The 19,035-nt window shown below is 38.7% G+C and overlaps 1 long non-coding RNA gene across 1 annotated transcript in view; it reads left to right on the top strand.

Annotated features, from left to right (window-relative positions):
• The first annotated feature begins 1,598 nt into the window (after positions 1-1,598).
• Positions 1,599-19,035, top strand: part of LOC126635602 (uncharacterized) — a 205,883-nt gene continuing 188,446 nt past the window's right edge. The window contains exon 1 of the long non-coding RNA XR_007627752.1: positions 1,599-1,659. This is a non-coding gene — a long non-coding RNA (uncharacterized LOC126635602). The remainder of the gene's footprint in view (positions 1,660-19,035) is intronic.

Here is a 19,035-nt window from a genome sequence, read left to right as displayed (position 1 = left end):
TGTGTTATTAATATAGATAAGCAAATTAATCAAAAGAGAAATAACCAGTTTAGAGGGCAATCATACCAGATGCTTCAGGTTTAAGCAAATAAATACTTATTAAAACTGATGAAATAACTGGGAAGCCACGTGAGTGTCACAAATCAAACCAGCTTCATTTTTGGAAAGCCGGATACAGTGTCTGAAAGGGCGAGGTGCTTGTTCTGAAATGGCTGCAGAGCAGCAGCAGTCAGTGCTCAGAGCAAACAGGGGTGTTCAGCTCTGCCCTGATTCAGGGAAAGGATCCTGCTGGGCTAACAACAGTGTCAGCTGAAGACCATGTTTCTAACCCAAGGCACCAAACGTCTTATGGGCAATTTGAACAAGTGAAATCTGATTGTCTTTACAAAGTCTGTCTGCCAAATAAATGACCAGTGTCAGCCATTGCATCACAAGTCTTCCTTCCTGCACAGCACTTGCTTTATAAATTCTGCTTTTTGTTCAGTTGGGTTGCTGTGGTTTTACTGTAGGATGAAACAAAAAATTCAGAAAACATAATCATGAACTGCTCCTGGGATCTGAGGTGTTGATAGTTTTGGTTTATGGCTATTGGAACTAGAATACAGCCCCTTGTTTCTATGTCTGCTGTGAAGTTCTCATGTCTGGTTTGTTTTTCTTTTTTGTGCAGGTACTGGCATTTTTAATTGGGACTAGTAGGAACTTTCACAGGTTTCACATCATACTTGTTTTATTGAATTTCAAAATTTCTGATTATGAAAGACAAAAAGACTTCTTTTCCTCATAGTTTTGTCCAAAATAGGGAGAGAAGTTGTAAAACACCTTAAAAGCATTCTTCACTTTTGTCTTCAGAAGTGGAGCAGACCATGAATCTTCTATGATAAGAATAATTTTAAATAGTTTTTGCCATGAAATAGAGGACAATCAATTTACAGCACCATTTTAGTCAATACTTCAGTGCAGATATTTCATTTCTTTTAGTACTAGTAAATAGTTTTGAGGTGTGGGTTTTTTTGAAGAATCAGAATTTTAAAAGTTTTTATTATTTTACTGTAGCAAGTAACAAAATGAAATATCAGTTAATAGAAAAAAATTAGTGCTTTTATTTGTTGCTTTGTTTCAGTGAACCTTTTTTTTTTTTAGCAGAACATCATGACTATAAAAATAGGACTCCATACATTTATGCCAGCATTAAATTGTTTCTTTTTGTATGAAAATACATATAGATAATTAAAGGGAAGATGCAAAGACCTTAAACTCGAGAATTTAAAAATTCTATTTCTATTTTCCCAGAGTTCTAAAGGACATTGTGGTCCCATTAACTTCTTTTTAATTTTTTTTCTTGGGACTTTGAAGTCCCATTTCTTTGTTAGAACTATTGGCTGTATTTTTCTTGTAGGATGGATGATAAATGACATGTTATTGCTCTGTGGTCAGTATTGCTACCAAAAGACATTTGGAAGGGGAGGGACGCTACACATTTGGAAGATTTTTTCATCATGATCCTGATAAATAAAAAACAAAAACCACTGGAATATGATATATTCTAGTCATGAGGCTTTGGCATCTCTAATGTCAAAATTTCTGTTCCTTTCAGAATGAGCAAGACTCCGTTATGGTGCAATTCCAACCTGTATAATGAGAAATGAAGGAAAGATGGAGGTAAGAGAAGAACCAGATATTGTAGGTCCACACCCACAGGAGAGTCTATTTATGTTTTTCTACTTCAGGCTTAGAGAAACACAAAGATACATTTGATGGATTAAATATATTGTAGTAATTCAGAACAGCCTTTTAGAATTTCTTTGTTCTTTCTTTCAGTTAAAGAGTCTGCATATGTGCGCTTTTCTGTGGGTGTGCTTTAGAGTTAGGATAGAAAAAAACCCTAAACCTCTCCCCTTTACTTTGTATTGAATGACATTTATTGGGGACATGTACCTTAAGGAAAGGCTTACTTGAACATCTTGGATTCAATTAAAATATAAACCTTTAAAAATGGCATTTGGTTCTTCTCCAGATATGTCTTGTCTTCTTAAAATTTTATTCTTGTATGATCTACAAAAATACTTTTTTTTTTTTGTAATATATTTTCTTCTCTTGGCTTTGATAATATGCGATGCAAATAAAGAAATTTCTGCTGACATTATCTAGGTTAGAAAGCTGTGAATTTTCTCAAAACACATTGCACTCTCCCTTATGTCTAACAGGCTCCATATGTTGATGTTCTCAGGGCTGACTGGGGAAAAAAAGCACTTCCTTTTCTGCAAAACGACTGAGTTTGGGAGAAAAAGTAGCTCCTTCTCAATTTCAATGGCAAAGCATAAAAGAGTGGTGTAGGATATGCAAAACCAAGGTTCACTGGTTAGGCCTGCAGGTGCATTTTCCTCTTCAAGCTGTTGCTTTAAGTATCTCGTGGGGCAAGGCACCTGACGCTGCAGATGGATTTGGAGATGAGGCAGTCTGAGAAGTCACTGTGCCTGAAGAGCCACCAGCCTCGCTCTTGCCCATCCCTTCCCCATGCCCGGCCCATTCCTGCCCCTCTCAGGTTGCCATCCAGAAACAAACTGCCCTTCCTTTGTTCACCTGCCTGCTGAGTCAGCAAAATTTGCCTTGCCAGGAGGGGGGGTTGAGTCCCAGAGATAACTGAAGGAAAATAGAAACACCTGTGGGGGTGAGTTAGATTTACTGGGTTATTTTAGAGAGCCATATTTGCCTTCTAGACTGATGGTTACTGTTTGCTTTCCCCCCCACCAACAGGTAAGATGAGCACATTCAGATTCCACCTGTGGCTGTTTTAAGACCCAACCTAACCCTGTATCACAAGGCTGCTCCGTGGTGTCTCCTCTCTCATTTTCATGTAAACTTTCCCATGGGAAAGTTTATAGGAAGAAAACCAAAGAAACTGGAATTTTTTTTTTTGTTTGTTTGCTGTTGGTTTAGATCACCATTCTTTTTTTGGCCAAATCACTGTGGAACAGGGACTAGCTATGTACAAAGTTGTTTTCCTGGTCTAGGGAAAGGTGGACCTACCTGCACATTTGAAGAACTGGCTCCTGTCATGATCTCTTGTACTTTGCATTTATAGGATTCACTATAAATACTGCCTGAATATAAGAATCACTTCTGTATTTGGTGGCTTATCATTTGCTTTTGGAAAATTCTGGTTTATGAACCTGCACATTCCCTAGCGAGTTGTATTATGAGTGGAAAGCTCTATTGATGGGAACACTCTAAAATATTGTGCCTGTTCTTGCAAAAGTCACTATACCTCTGATAAACACTGCAATTCTGATTTTTTAACAACGGTACTTGAGAAATGTCACAAATCCTTGTGTGAGTGTGTATACACTGTGGTAATATTATGTTCTTTTTTATCTTAATATATTTCTTGATTGAACTGCGCTCCTGAATTTTACCTGAAGACTTTTCATCTCTCTTATAATAATACTCTCTACAAGACAGAGGAGGTTGGGCTTGGGAAAGAAAGAAGTTGGACAGCCATCTTATTCTGATTGTCAAAAGTAATGTAATTAACAGTGGGTAAATGGGTTTTGTGCTTTTGTTTGTGTGCTTTAGTACATTGTAAGTAATTGCACCTGACAAGTAGAGAAAGTACAATTGCAGATCTCATGCACATATAACCTACAGTACACATTTATCACACAGAACATTTAAAGGTTTGCTGTACTGGTAACAGTGATTTGTAATGCTTTTTATTCTCTCCCTAAAAAAGAACCAAAAACAAACCAATGGGGTTTGTTTTTTTTATTGCAGTGTGAGCTAAAAAAGATCTTGCTTCCTCTGGAGACCGGGAGAAGTTGCATATCATTGCAGGAGGGGATTGTTTTTACATACCAATCTCTTAGTTCTGATATATAATACACCATTTTACCTAAATCCAGGAGTTGCTAATGCTTCTTATAATGCAACAACTGAGATCATCTGTCACTGGTTTATAACCAGATCTGTGAATCACTGGACCACAGCTGTAGCTTACAATATCACTTTTCAGTGATTAACAGGTCTTACAGCAAGCTTTCTCATTGCATTTTATGAAATCTGTGGGTTGCTGTAGAAATTATTGCACATTGAGGCAGTACATATTTGTGCATTACAGAAAGTGTGAAGAATATCAGCTGCTAGCTGTTTACTTTTTCAGCATTCTGAAAATGAACCTCACTTCTTCATCAGTGTACTATGTCAAGGAATCCTATTACATTAAGTTTGATAAATAAACAGCATTAAAGATTGCACTGCCTGTGTAACAGGCTTGTTTGACAGTGAAAGATTTTAAAATGCCTACTTCATACAGAAAAAAAATGAATACAAGCCCATTTCATGTGCCAAATGACAAACTATAATGATTAATAGACCTATTTAAATGAATAATTGTCCTATATACTATACCAGCTTATGTTGTACAATAGCTGTATATGCAGCAGCTGGCAAACCTCTTCTAGACATGTAAAAGATGAGAATTGGTAAAGATAACACATACCAGCTGAGCCAGGCCAAGCTAAGACTAAACCTCCACTGCATTTCCAGTGACCTCAGTGGAATCCAGAGAACTTAATTGGTGTCTCAAGGTTTCAAACACCCTCCCCCTAACTTTATTTCCAAGTCTTCCATGAATCACTCTACTGTAGAACATCACGTTTTAAAGACCTAAATTAATCCCAGTGAAACAAACGTGTAGCCAAATTTTCTTTGTTCTGTGTAAGATCAGTGATCTGATTCTATTTTTGCCTAATAAAGGAGGAATTAACACGGCCAGCATAGTTGTAACAGGGTTGGAGTTCACAATACACACTTCCACTGCTATTTCACTCTCCAGTTCTCCAGCACTGAGATGGGAATTGCTCACTTAGTGTGGAGGGGACTGTCACAGGGCAGGAGGGGTCAGCAGTGAGCAGTGCCAAGGCAAACAGGTCTGTGTTCAGCCAGGTTTGATCACAGATGACTCAGCACAGCCACGTGCAGGCAGGCAGGTGTCTGGGAGTCCTTCTCTTCAGGTCTCTCCATCCTCAGTTACAATACGTGTTCCACCTGACACATTTTATAGAACAGCTGTGGAACTTCCCAAAGGTTCTTTAGTATTTTTGTTGGCTTTTTTTAAAGGGTCTGTTGGTTTTCTCTCACAAATTCAGTCTGACAAAAAGCCATATTTTATATACATATATTTGCTATGTTTTAAAAACAAAGCTCACGTGGCTCAGGCCTTTTCTGAAGTGGCATTTGTGACTGACCATGTTGTGCAGAAGCACCATCTCAGCTGTTCACCTAGACCAGAATCAGGCAAGTTCAGAGTCAGTATAATTGTTGTGTTCTTCCTTTGCCTGGTCTATGGCCAAAGCACCGGAATCATTGACCCTTTCACCCAGCCCTCATAGGGGGACCCTTTTCAGTGAGCAGGGGCTCCTCTGGCATTATCCATCTCTTCTAGGAGACACAGCCAAGGCATTCAGAAAGCACCGAATTGTGATTTTGTCCCATGACTTTAGGATTTGTATCAGTGTCCTCTTGGGTTGTTTTCCTTCTTACCAGTGAGAATCTGTATTGTATAGTGTAGTGTTTATCAATTGAATGACTTAATGTCTCTGAGAGGTTTTAAATATGTGAAAAAATAATTTGGCACCTTTGTAAAAGTTTACCTGTGAGCTTTTGTAGCTTCTGAGAGAGCTCAGCAGACTGTGATGCCTTGTTTTTGTGAGACTGTCTCTTTTCTAGGTTGAAGTGGTCATGTTTTAGTGACTCAGTGTTTAGATTAATCTTATGAAACTATTTCCATTACCCAGACAGGTCATTGGAAATTTTAACTTATTGTTTACCTACTTCATTCAAAATTGTAGCCGATTTTAAAACTTTTAAAATATTTTTCAATATGCTTTTTTTTCCCAATACATCTTTTTTTCCTTTTAAAATTATGTTCTTTGAGGATCAGCTACTGATGATCTTCAGGCTTTTTTCTTCCCTTATAAACTTGCAAGCAGAGGTCTGCACTTCCAGATTGAAACTTTAGTGAACTGAGGTTGCATGTCTTGAATCTGTAGCTGCTTGTGGAGAGATGAAGTCAAATACTGTGCAGGCTTAGCTGCATGCAATAACCCAAACTCAGTTTATGCAACAGCAATTTCCCCCAAAGTGAGACCAATATGTTAAGAGAAGTACAAAACCTTTTGAGGTGTTAGAGTATCAGTGCTGAGGGGTGTGGGGGGTCAGGCTTGGGCAACAGCCAGCCCCTCACTCCCCCACTAATCCCGTGGGGTGGGGGTAAAAACACGGTGCGAAAGCTCATGACTTAAGACAGGAGATGTCTTGCCAGTTACTGTTGTTGGGCAAACCAAACTCACCCCGGGGAAAACTCAGGTTTTTGGAATTTAAAATTGATTGCATAGTGAGAATGAAAAATGCAGATCTTAAAACACCTTTTCTCCACACCTTTTCCCTTGCTCCTTCGCCTCGTCTCCTCTACCCCCACTCCAAGATTAAAGTTTACTTATTTACATATAAGTCTTTTAAGTATATAAAATAGGGTACCTTTTTGGTTTTTTTGTGAGTACAGTGATTTTTACTGGAGAGACTTCAGTGGACTTTAGTAGCACATGAAGCTTATCACAGAGAAGTGTTAGTAGATAAAGGTTCTAACCCTCCCTCAATCATTGCAAAAGTGGTACTATTTCACTTCATATGTTGCAAGCTATTGGATTGTTTTAATAATTAATTGCTTTCTACTTTGTTTGAGATAAAGTGAGAATGAGTTCATAATGTTATGAGACTCTCCTTGGAATCCATGCCAAAGTCTGTACTCTTACTATTACAGACCAACAGAAACAGGTAGTAGAATCTGAGTCTCTGAAATGTGTAAAAGAAACCAGTAAATCTTTTAAAAAGCATGTCTATTTTAAACTCACTAATGAAATCAATGTTTTCCTAGGGCTTAACTCTAAATCCATGAAATTGATGTGAGGATTTCCAGGTTTGGGTTAAGGTCACAATCATACAGTTGTGATAAGCAACCCCCAAATAACGCTGATACGTTCTTGGCTTCACTTGTGTAAAGTAAAACTGTCATAAGTACCTTTAGTATCTCTAAAATACTTTCAAATGCAACTGGCTGAGAAGGGCTGTAAAACCTAATACAAAGAGAAAAAGAATAACAGTAAATGACCAGTGAGCCTGCGATGCCCTCACAGAATATCTTTCCCAGCCTTCAAAAGCACCTTTTCATTCTTTGAGGCCTTCTGGCTGCAACAACAACAAAGACAACTAGAAAATGATCTTCGGGTAACTTGTCCCCGAGGCAATACAGATTCCTGTCTGCAGAAAGAAATGAAATAGCTTTCTTAAAATGTTGTGTTTGAAAAACATACTTAGAGCTCGTAACCGCGTGGCCCAGCACACAGAGTGAGCTGCAAACAGCACAGGCTCCTCCATCCATCTCGGGGCTGTTACACGCTCAGGTTTGCAAGGATTGATGAGATAGTGATGTCGTAGCCCATCCAAGCCTCTCCTGTACATTTGTAAACCTGCTGAAAACAGCCACTTTCATTCAGAGACAAAGCTGAACTTCCTCCTGTTTGTTTTCTACACTCCGAGATTCTCACCTTTTCTTTCTGTCTGGTTTTATTTCATTTTAGCCAATTTTAGTGTGGCATAACGAAGCTGGTCTTTCTTTTATCCACAACGTGCATACTTTTTCACGTTTGTGTTGGGGTTTTTTTGTCCCTTCAGAAAAACAAACCACTGAAGGATTTCCTGATTCAGTGAATGGAAAACTGTGGAAATCTATGTTGTGTGCTCACAAGAGACATAATACAAAGGTTACCATAATAAAGACATATATGAGCTTGCAAGGGCTTCTCTTTCTCAGTGTTACTTGCTCTGTTTGCATTATATCAGAGTATATTAGATCAGAGTAGGGAAAAAGAATGCCCACATTTTGCATTAGGTTGTATTGTGCACTTAAGCAGAATATGTGTTATTTTAGCAGACGTGCTGTAGAAAGCAGCAATGCTGTTTTTCACTGCTTGTAAAGGACATGTAATTTTTTTTTTCTTAGACTCTTGCCATTTCGTTTCAAGTACCATTCTCTTTTCTGAGGTGTATCTAAAATGGCACTAGGAGATTTTGTTTTTACTGTTTTAGAGAGAAAATTTGGTTGATATTTAATGTGCAACAAGTTTCAGTGTCATATGCAACTTTTCCTAAATGTGGGCTCTCAGGGTAAAGAAAGTTCTTCTGATCTGAACTTGGTCAAGTGATGGCAGCAATAATTCCCTGGTCCCTTCAGGTTGTTGTTACACTTAAGAGTGATTCCAACCTAGTTCATGATTTTAACCTGATATAAGATAATTAATTAAAAAAATAGAATTGCAAGTGCCACACTTATGAAACTTGTCAGATGCAGACAAATAGTTGTCTTGCATAAGGGCATATGTTTATAATTTATATCAGTTTTCAGAGTTAGAATTACCCTTTGGTATTAGCTGATAACCTTCTAAGGGTTTCCTGATCTCTCAAGAACCTGTAGTGGCTATCTATAATTTTTATATGGAGATGAAGTTGTTGAAAAAATATCAATTTACATTCAGTCAGGCCTAGAGAGGAAAAAAGAGTCACGAGTCTCCTCATACCCTGTAGTTTTCCTGTTATGTTGATGGTTGTGGACTCATAAAAGACAGAGGGATGGACAATTCTGTCGCTTTTTTTAAGGAATGAGGTGTTATTTGGTGAGAATTGGAGTAGAAGATTATAACAAAGTCATGCAAGAAAGCAAAAAAATAATGGTTAACAGAATGTGCATTAAAAGACATAATTCTAGGAATCAGAATGGTAACAGTGTGATTAAAATAGTGAAGGTCTGTGGTTTGTGGTAGTTTCCTTTTTATTCAACTAAAATGCAAATTTTTCAATTAGTGGGAAGAAAATGCAAGAAGGAGTTGGTAGTTCAGTCTATAAACTGAAACTTTTCAAGGTTGTGTGTCCAGGTATTCAAATCAATGCTTACAACAGATACAGCGTAGCAAAAATCAATAACATTAATAGATCATGTTACTGAAAGTTATGTGAATGCCAATTAAGTAAATAAATGAACACAATGAGATGTTGCCAAGGAGAGATCCTGAAAAGAAATAAAAAAGTTTGAGATGGGAGACTGTAGGTTATAGGAAAAAGGCAAGAATTCAGTCACAAAGACAATGTCACACTGATTAATAATCAAGGCACACTTGGATAAAGAACATAGCAGAGAGGACTACAAATCTGCAGCCAAATCCAGTTTACTGAAAAGATATCTTTAGGAGTTAATTTATGCAGATGATTTATACTTGATTTCTTAAAGGACATGAAGTATTAAAAATTATTTACAGGATGGCTGTGACCTAGATTGTCATTGTGGAGAATGATAAGCAAAGAAATATTAATGTAGGAAGAAGGACATTTGAGTCAGGCAAAAATACATACCATGTACAATATACAAGAGGTTCAGTTTAAAATACATCCCTGTGAAGTTTCTGAGGGAAGTGGAAAAGGGGTGCTTGAAACTTCAATAACTCTGCCTTTGCTCCCTGCTAGATTTCACTTTGTTATCTAGAGATAACATCTGCTTTGACTGCAGCTCAGCCAGAGATATTCTAGGCTCTGCATCACCTGAGCACTTGTCAGGTGGAGAATGTCTCTGCCTGCTATATTCGTATTTATTTTTGATTTTTTTTTGACTTATCACAATTCTTCTCCTAGTTTTCATGGTTCTACCTTCTGAATGGAATGGCAATTCCATACATCTATAGTGTAAAATCAGGTGTGTGTGACTGAGAACTTTGTGGGGTTTTAATCCTTTTTTCTCTTTTTTTCTTCTGGCATCTTTATTGCTTCTATATTTATTTCTTGCCTGTTTGACCCAGATTCAGCAATCTAAGCAAATGTAATTCTGATCAATCACAGTTTCCCCTTTTCTGTGGAGATGATTTTTACCCCTCTTTTTCAGTGGTGACCAGTGGGTTAGGAGAGACTTTGCAGAGAAAGTTCTATAAGGTCTTTCTACTTTAAACTAAAGAGATCTTTCTAATGAGCTGGCACCAGAAAATTTGCCATGTCAAACAACTTTCTCCATTCTGACTGAGCAAAATCTTGTCATTCAAATGTAAAACATAAAGTAGAACCTGGAATTTCTAAGCACCTGAGCAAAACAGCATTTGGGAAATGCTACTTTGCAATCCATTCACTTCTTAATTTTCTTGATAAAATCTTTTGTTACTTGCTAAGTGGAGTATTTTTAGTTCACCTCTGGACCTATTCTCAAGTACAGTTTGTGTAATGTAAATATAAGTTATCAAAGGTGCTTTGGTTTTGCTGCTGTGATATAAGCCACACCTCTTTTGCTCTTCTAACTTGTATGAATTTTAATCAAATGTTTTTAAAAGGCCATGAAAAATACTTGACTTTGAGACCGTATCAAATAAACCTATTACAGTGTCATGGTTTTCCATATAATAGCTCATCTTCACGTGGTACAAAAAGTGTCTTAAATATCTTTATTTCCATCAGTATTATCATCCTTTAACTACTGGGTCACAGAATTCCTGACAGAATATCTGGGAGAATGTTCATTTCTGAGCATACATTTAATGTGATGGAAAGTAGTATGTTCTTATGCTTTATAGGAAATCTGTCTCTCAGCAAGGCTGGAAAGACCTGGAAAGTTCCATCTGAGGGATCCAAAAGTAGCACTGAAAAGCTATTTTAGCTCTCCAAAAAGATGAAAGAGCTTTTTCCTTGCTTCTTGCTAATATTATAACTTCAGAATGACAAGTGATTAAAACAGCATTGGACTGAGTGCCTCCCACAGTTTTTAACAGCATCTCTGAACCATATGTAATACTTACTTCTGTACTCATCTCAATAGAGAAAGATGTTCATTCTAAAAAAACGGAGTTTTGAAGGTTACGTTTGTGTGTGCAACGTGATGTGCCCAAAGGATCCAGCAATTAGCTGTGCAGGCACTGATAACACAGAGCCCTTTATTCACAGCTATTTGAATGCCAGTTAGTTAGAACAGATAAACAAAGATAATGATAAACTGTCCGATGAAGTGTTTGGAAGGGCAGGTAGTGTGACAGAAGATGACAAGGAAGGCAGGAAATGAGCTAAAGCACCAGGGAAAAAAAAACGACTCATAAAACCCTCTGAATATCCTGACACCAGCTGACTTTGAAGTACATTTTGAAGAGGAGAGTTGCACAATGAATATATGGAACAAAACCCACACAAGTTATAAAAGCATTGAAACAGTTCTTCCTTGGAAGTCTCTGAAATAAATTTCTGCCCCATTTTTAGAGGCTTAGCAGCCTCTTTGTTTTTCTTCTGAAGTATTATACACCATCTGCTATTGTTTGTCCTTTTGTTTATAAGACCTACTGATAAATCAGACCTTATAAACAGTTTTACTCTTAAATAAATACTTTAAAATAGAAGTAAAAATGTCATCTACATTCTGTGAAAGAAAACAGATTTCCTCACTTGGTAGGATAAACAAGATATGGTGTTTTATTGTTATCTTAAAGTGTATGTTTTCAGGTTCCAGCACTGGAATTTAATAATTAATCTGGAAGTTCCTTCTTTTTATACACAGAGTGTTTTAAATGTGCCAATGCTTATGTGACTTGAGTTTCTTACAATTCATTCCAGAGATATCCATCACTGTAAGAGGAAAAAGTTGGGCTTATCAGTATTGAAAGTTTTCACTTTTTTTTTTTTGGGGGGGAAGGGGGAAGAAAAAGGTTCTATTAGTTATCAGTTATTATTCTTCTGTATTCAGAACAGGCATAATATGGAGCTGAGCATAAAAATGAGGTTTTTTTCCTAAGTTTACACTTACACTTTTTAACGCTTTCTTTAAAACCCATGGAATGTAAATTTTTTGTATAATCTCTGTTGCTCCTCACAGGAGTCCTTGTCCCAGTCTGCACTCGAGAATAATAAAAGAAAACATGGAAATGATCCAGGCCAGGTGTCAGGTGTCTGGCTATGGCACAGCTGTAAAACCCGAGACACCAACAGTGTTAGTGCAGGCACTTGGTGCTCACTGCCGTGTCCTGGATCGTGCACTACATGCTTAGATTCCTTAAAGGGTGCATGGGACTGTGAGCTTATGGAACAGCCACTGCTGTAAATGGGGATTTCCTCTAAGAGCAGGCCAGAAATGACAGAAGTGCCTGGAGCAAGGCAGTTGGTAGAAAACATGGCCTGCAGGGGCATGTGTGACACCGGCCTTACTCAAGTCCGTGTGTGGCAGAGCAGCTCAGCCCTCGGAAAGGATGCTGGAATTAGTTCTGCAGGCAAACTAGGATGCATCTACTTCACATTCTGGAGCAGAATAATTTCCTTTCTCCTAGTTTGGAATTGCCCACAGAAGAGAATTTCCAAGTTTCTATCAGCTTTGTTAGCTCTTTCTTTTGTCTGCTTCACTCAGGGAACAGCAAATTCAGGTAGAGCCTCTATTAAAGCCACACTGTTATGGGAGTGCTACTTTATTACTTTCTTCTTGTAATAGTTTTGTCATTACCTGGAAGCATCACACTGTGGGGACTGCCAAACCAGGATTTTCACAAATACTGCATTATATGGTTTAAGGGAGGGTAAAAGGAAAAAAAAAAACACCAAAACCCAAAACAAACCCACATATACATCTATTTCTTTGATGTATTACAGTTTTATATAAGACTGAGAATTTAAGCTGGAGTTTAATCCATTCCCTATGTGCTAGATTTAACAGTTTTACAGCTATACTTTGACTAAAACTCATTTAAGTCTGAAATGTTGCTGAATAATTTGATATAATATTATAAAAATCATATAAGCCCCCAGTGAATATAATGCAGATTTATTTTTTAATGTCAGATATAATTACTCATCCAATTTCCATCCATCTCATTTCAGTTCAAGAATGGAACCTTAATTATTTCTTTTTATAGAAGGTTTTTAAAAAGCTATTAAAACACATTGAAAAGGGAAACATTTACATTATTCACCTCGAAATGGAAGACAGGAGGTGAGGATGGGAACACTGGCAAATTTTTAAAAGATGTTGAAGTGCAGGTCAAATAATCACAGCATGTGATGTCTGCATTTAACAGTACTTAGAGCTGGGCAAATATTGGGTGTTTCAACAGTTGGGCTTATCTGTGAAGCTCTCTGCTTTTAATGGGAAATTGGATAATTCAAGAGCCTGCAGCTCAAGTACTGCTAGCTCAGTAAACTTCTAAAAAAAAATTCCTTTGGTGAACATGAAAAGCTGACAAGCATTTTGGGGAAAATGGTGATATTCCTCTCTTGCTTCCTGACAGTGAGGCTACAGAGAAATGCCCCAAGCCCTGATGCAGAAAGTTCTTGTAACATTTTGGGATGTATTCCCTTGTTGGACAAAATTAGTAATATAATTAATAAAACCCCTGGAAACCTATGTACCTTTTAAAAGGTACATAGTATTTTGTCACTTTCGTTACCAAAGAGATTTTTTTTTATTGCTGTGCTTCTGTGAATGTCCAAATGAAACACCAGCTCTGAAGATGAGGTGCAGGTTCTAGGTGCTTTTTTAGGTGCCTAACCATCGTGTCACTGCTCAGAGTTCCCAATACCATGGGGTTCCAATATCAGCAGTGAAATCCTTTTCCCACTGAAGATAAATACAGAACTCCAGTGGGTTAAAAAAAATTTCACTAGGTAACTAGGAATATAAGAAACTACCTACAAACTTTCCTGGGTAAACATGTGTCCTAATGAACTGGAAACAGTTCCACAACAAATGCTTTTTGTACATTTCAGATATGTTATAATAGCAGTTCATTATTATCCATGCTGTCTTTGTGCCCAAAATGATGCCTATGGGATTCACTTGTATATAATGAAGACTTTGGCAAGAAAAACAAAACTCACAACTACTTAGCCAATATCAGTTACACTTTTTCATGCTGTTGCCATAACATACTAATAACTATTTTATGATCTTACTAAATAATAATTAAAATTCCTAGTATCTGTCTAGAATGATTAAGGTAATTATGAGGCTTCTTAGTATGGCAGTGTCTGAAATTATATTTCCTGCTTTCTTCTACCTCTGAGAACCAACCAGGCATTTTTCCATGGCCCAGTTCCAGCGCTGTTCAAGGTGGTCAAGGTTTTTAACAAGCACGCTCACACATCCTTTTTTTTTTCACAAAGTTACTGTCGTGCTATTTAACAGAAGCTTCATTTCCTGACTCTCACAGGGAGAGCTTCATTTAAAATACTGTGTTATAGAATTTGATATATGTTTGTCCGTTTGGATGTTTCCAGAACGTCGGTAGGAAGGTTCAGGGAGCGCCGGGCGCTGGTGGGGCTGGAGTGGGTCATCCTGCAGTGTCATTCAGCAGGGCGTGGTGCGGGCACAGCTGGGGCTGCTCAAGCCCCTCAGAGCCCTGCACACACCTGCGGCCGATGTGCTGAAGGAGCCAGCGGAATCCCTGGGATCCCCGTGGCCGTTGCTCCAGCAGGAGCAGCCTCCTTTGTGGCACCGCGGCCGTGGAGCGCCCACGCTGGAAGGTGTGAAGCTGCACACGCGTGCCTGCCCGGCGCTCTGCTCCCTTCCTTCTGCTCCCCTGCCTCTTTCCAACCCCTCGGCGCGTCCCGGCAGGTGCTCTGCCCGCCCCTCCATCTCCGCTCGCCCTGGCCCGTGTCCTTCCTCCTCCTCCTCATCCTCCTGCTCATCCTCCTCCTCATCCTCCTGCTCCTGCAGCCGCCGCCTCAGGCAGTGCCACCTGCGCGCCCCGGCTCTGCCTTCGGAACGGGCCGCTCCCTCCGTGCCTCCTCCAGCTCCGGCCGCTGCTCCCGTGGGTGAGTGAGGTGTAAATTTTCCTTGTTTTTCTGTGAGTGTTGGGGCTTTTTTGTAAGTTCTCTAAGTTTTCTGCGAGTGCAGCGCACCCGTTCGTGGGCACGCAGGTGAGTGGTCTCTGGCTGCCCCTGCGGTGCTCTACAGGCGCCAGTGCTTTCACCTGCGGCGCAGTTACAGAAAGGAATCCAAACTTTACTCGTGATACCTGAAATAGTGTGAATTTAGTACTGTGGTTTTCAAAATAAAGGGAGGCGAATGGAAATCTGGGAATGTATGGTTCCTCGTGAGTATTTCCTTGGCGTGTAAAACTCCGAGGGTGTGGGAGCTCCCCGTAAGGGAACCGGGGAGAGAAGGGGCCGAGAAGTGTCCTGCTTGAAACTTACGTGTGTGTTCTTGGGAAAACAAACTCTTTTTGTTTATATATACTTGGCTGAGTTTTCTTAGTGTTATTTGGTGACTTCTTTCAAACTTGTTTCTTTAATATTGCAAAGGCGTTAGCGCATTTATACCTTTCTGTTCTGCAAATCAGAAAGACTTTTTTTTAGTAAAAGATTGGTTGTAACTTAGTATCTTTTAAGTCAAATGTATCTTTTTCTTTTTTTTTTCCCTTTTTAACCCCTTCTCTCTGTTCAAAGAGAATGGCATTCAAAGAGAATGCCAAATGTTCTCTTATTTGGCCTTGAGAATTGGTTTTGTATTGCTATTTGTTTTAAAAGACAAAATAGTGCTGTATCACCAAAATACTTTTTTTCTCTCTCAATGGCTCGTGGAGATATTGGGACCGTAATGCTGCAATTTTCAGTCAGAATCAAAATGGTGAAGCCATTGATTCTTAGTCAGACCTTACTACTTTCACCAGACTGCTATCTGAGCTGAGGGAAATAACATGTGGCTGTGGAAATCAATCACATCACTGCCAGACATTTTAGAAGAAACAGTTCCGATAGGTTTCTTTCAGGTTTCACTTTTTAAAACCGGCTATCAAATTTCTATTGACACAATAGAAATGGTGTGTTCACGTATCCTCTTACTCAGTGTTCTGCATCTTGCTAACTTCTGAAATTTTAAACATGCCTCAAGTTTTCAGAAATGTATATTTGCATTTATATGTAAAATGCCTTGAGACAGATGAAGGGTCATCTTCAAATGCCAAAGCACGGCTGAGTCTCTCAGACTGCAACCAGCCTTTGAACTTCAGTGTTTGCTACTGTCGATATGTATCACATTTGGCATATGAAGTTATTTTGCTTTCCTGTCTCAGGAAAACCATGGGCTTTATTCTCACTTGCATTATTATTCTTTTATTGCAGCCATTAGTGTACAAAATGATACTAATGAAACTTTTATGCCTACCTGCAACGTTAGTCTAAATCATAATTCAGCCATACCAGTGCTTGTCATTTTGTTTTTATTTCATTTTTTTTCCTGTTGGGTAGGTTAGAATAAATTGTTATTGCCAGTATTGTGTCTGTATTGGATTATTCATGATGTGGACTGTTCCTGCTTATGGCTGCATGAATAGTCAATGTAGTGTCAGGTTTTTGTGGGTTCTGTTCTATTTTCTACTGCTTAATTTGTGAGCAAAAATGGTTGTTTATTTTCTGAAGACTTCGGGAAACTCAGTGCCTGATTAAAGTTAATATCATGTGTGATTTCCTTTTTATGGTGCAAGTGCACTATTGAAAAATACACTATATTTATGTGGGCTTTCTTTCCTGATCTGCAGGAGAGTTAAAAATTCTTAAATACATAAGACTATTTTTACAGTCAACTCAGCTGAAGTCTTAATATTGTTGCTGAGTTCATAGTGGCAGACTATGAACTGAAACAGAGATTTGTCTTTATTGCCTTTTTTAAAGCCTTATGTTTTTTCTTTGTTATTCATTTAACTGATTGCAAAACAAACGACGGTGTACAAGCCTAGTCAAAATGCCGAAGGATCATTATGCAGGTGGATCTTCCCAAGGTAGCTCCTCAGTTGTGTTGCCAGCTAAGACATCTGTGGGTGCCACTTGTAAGAACATCCTTTGTGAATTCAGATGCACGTGTTCTAGAGCAGGGTAAAACCGGCCCCTGCCTGTCCCACTGTCTGTTTGACTGATGGTTGTGGTGAAACGCTTAAGGATTGCTGTGGTTTGACCTCAGCTGGCAATTGAACACGACACAGCCACTCACTCCGGCAACACCTCCCCCCCTCCGCCCCCTCTCCTTGGGGTAGAGAGGAAAAAAAAGGTGAGAAGTGTTGTGGGTTGAAAGAAAAACTGTTTAATAGGTTAAAAGAAGCTGTGAGGACAAGCAAGGCGGAATGAGGAATTCAGTCACCGCTTCCCGCAGGCAGGCAGGCAGGAGTACTCCTGCCAGCCCCACGGAAGCAGGGCTGTGCCACACGGAAAGCTGACCCGGGAAGACAAAGGGGATCACTCCGAACATCCCCCCTTCCTCTTCTTTCCCGGCTTTATATGCTTTCTGTATATTCCATATGGTGTGGAACATCCCTTGGGTCAGCTGGGGAAAGCTGTCTCAGCTGTGTCCCTTCCAAATCTCTTGAGCTCCTCCAGCCACTCACTGGTGGGGTGGGGTGGGGTGAGAAACAGAAAAGGCTTTGATTCCGTAAGTGCTTCTCAGCAGTAACGAGAACATCCCTCCATACAATCACATCCTACAGATTGGAAGTTCTAGAGTAAATCCATCATTATGTATTATCGCCATAACATATCTACATAACCTGTGGCTTAGGACACCAACTTCTAGTGATATTTTCATTGAAATAAAATTTATGAGGTCTGAAAAAATTACGGTTCTTTTTAAACTTTTACATCCCCTGAGGGCTTAGTATTTGCAGTCAGCAGCCACACCATATTTGTGATTCTCTTTAATTATGTGCAATTAATTGGGTCATAGCTCTGTGTGTTGGAAATAATGTTCATAAAGAAAATCTAGTTAAGATATAAAGTGGGTTGCAGCATTTTTATTGTGTTTAATTTCTGTTTCTGGCAGAACTGGGAGCAGTTACTAGTTGAGAGTTGATGGATTTTTCATTGATGTTCTGCTGCTTAATTTCAAAAGATGGGATACATTTATATCAACTTCAATTTGCCAAAGCCAACATATGCACACTTTAATTGAAAGCAAATGCCCATTTAAAATAAAGCAATAATAACTTTATGTACTGCTAAAAATATGGCTGCTCTGCATTTATGGGAAAAATGGCAGGCCAAGGATGTGCACAGTGAAGGATGGATGAAAACAACTCCCTGAAACGTGACCAAACAGAAGCTCCTTCCAAAACCAAAAGAAACCATGACCACACTCATCTGGCTACCATGCTTGTGCAGTCATCACTATTTCTGTGTGGAACTTTCAGATGTTTGTGTTTCAGAATTGAAAGTTGATAAACGTACGTAAACTTGTTTTAAACATACACATAGACAGCTGACAGTCAGTGTCCTTTCCATATTCTACCATCCAGAAAAAAAAATAGAGAAACAAGGTGCACTAGTTTATATATACACATTTCTAGTTTAATGTTGAAAATCTACTTCATTTATCAATTATTTCAGTAGGAGGCATTTTGGTAGAACTAAGGAAGTCAGAAGTATCTTTGGATAAAAACTAAATGGAATCTACTTGCTCGTGGGATTTGGAAGTCAGGGTAAGCACATTTAAAGAGGTTTTTGTTGTAACGTTTAGTGGTACATGTTAGCACTTAATAGTTTCATGTTGTGCTTTTCCCTTTTGTTAGCAAGAATTGAGCCCATGAAGTTCGATGTCACACTGACACAAGGGAAAAAACAAACCACAACAAACCCTTTTTTTTACTGTTATGTTAGAGGTTTCATTTTGAGGCTGTAGTAAGCAAGGAGTTAAAGCTTTACCTGAAAGCTCATGTGCTGCCCATCAGGGTTTATCAGTTCAATCTAACACCTGGACAGTACTAGTTAGCTGTTAGCTAAAACTGCTGTTAATCTTAGTTTATACAAGAAAACATTGATTCTTCCTGCAGAATTGGAATAAGCTAACTAGGAAGGCAGTTTTTCTATCCTCGATTATCAGCACTTTTCTGTAGTTTTATTAAAGAGTTATTATGATTATGATTCTCCTGCAATTCAAGTTTAGCATCTTTCAAATGAGTTTTGAAATTTTCTTTTTCTTGCCTTCTTTTCTTGCTATAG

The sequence above is a fragment of the Myiozetetes cayanensis genome, unplaced genomic scaffold (genome assembly GCF_022539395.1).
Source record: "Myiozetetes cayanensis isolate MyiCay16 unplaced genomic scaffold, myiCay2020 scf12, whole genome shotgun sequence".
NCBI classification, from domain to species: Eukaryota; Metazoa; Chordata; class Aves; order Passeriformes; family Tyrannidae; genus Myiozetetes; species Myiozetetes cayanensis.
This window is presented reverse-complemented; position numbering and strand designations above follow the sequence as displayed.